Genomic DNA, 1,376 nt, shown 5'->3' with positions numbered 1-1,376 from the left:
TTAAGGGGAAAGTGACTATTGTCTTTTCCACATCAGGCTATGATTTATAAGAGGAGTAGCGATGGCAATGATTTTTTTTTTTTTTTCTGGAGTAAAAGTTAATTAAAGCTTTGGAGTAACAATATGAAAATAAATGAACCATCTTAATGCATATAAACAGTGATGTGATTTTGTGTTTGGTTTCCAGGCATCCTATTTGCACGCAACATTTGCTTGAATGGAGGTGCCAGAGCAGGTATGTTATCTCCTTACAAGTTGGCAAATTGCACCTAATTTTCGCTGCATGGATTAGTATTTTTCTAACTCAGTGACCTAGTTGTTGGTTTCCTTTATATCCATCTGTTGTTCAAACAATTGCACCTGTGAAGCTGAGGTTGGAGCGTAGCCTCTTTCAACCTCCTTCAGCCATTACTGGATGTGAGCCTTACCCTGAGAGGCTGCAATGGGTTTCAAAAGTACTGAAAAGGTATTCACAATCTGGAAACTTCTTTTGCCTTTTCCAGTGGAAATAGAGAAGGCAGAAGGCAGACAGGCAGCTCAGTGTAAGAATATAAGAAAACAGTGCACTACCCCAGTGGTAACACAGAAACACAGACTGGTTTGGGTTGGAAGGGTCTGTCAAGATCATCCAGTTCCAACACCCCTGCCATGGACAGGGACACCTTTCACTAGACCAGATTGCTCAGAGCCCCATGCAGCCTGGCTTTGAACACCTCCAAGGATGGGGCAGCCACAGCATCTCTGGGCAACATTCTTATTACTCTGTATTACAAAAAAATTGCAAACAAATTTCCAATTAGTAACAGCTATTTTATGGTGCTTAAAAGACCCATTAGTTCTAAGAAATAAAACCATTTGTAATTCCTACAGACCTACCGAAGTAATTTCTCTGGGAGAACAGGGCAAAACTCTGCATTCTTGCTTCCTGCAAAATGCTGTTAGTCATTACAGAGTGGGCTCTTAAGTTATTCAGAATTTCTATATGTGTTGTGTTGTTTTTCTGTGCTTATGGAAGAATGTACCAGTTTGGAGAACAAGGAGTACTTTTTCATGTTACATTGAAGATGAGATTCAAGTGAATATTTATTCTAAATGCTAAAGCTGAACTTTCAGAAGACAGCTGAACCTACTTTAGAAGTGCCAATAGCCATGTAATATCCTCCTCCTCTTCAGTTAATTAATACTAATTCAAAAGACTGAATTACTAGCCTAGAGAAAGGGCACCTGCCTTTGGAACCGTTTCTAATTCATCATATATTGAAAAAGTAAGAAAATAATAAATGTAGGATTAATTGAATAGTTAACAGCAGCTGCCAGATTCTGTCTCTTCAATCTAGGAGATGGACTGGTTTGGAATACAGAGCTGTAGCAGGAAT

This window comes from Corvus brachyrhynchos, unplaced genomic scaffold, assembly GCF_000691975.1.
Source record: "Corvus brachyrhynchos isolate BGI_N302 unplaced genomic scaffold, ASM69197v1 scaffold80, whole genome shotgun sequence".
In the NCBI taxonomy this organism is placed as follows: Eukaryota; Metazoa; Chordata; class Aves; order Passeriformes; family Corvidae; genus Corvus; species Corvus brachyrhynchos.
This window is presented reverse-complemented; position numbering follows the sequence as displayed.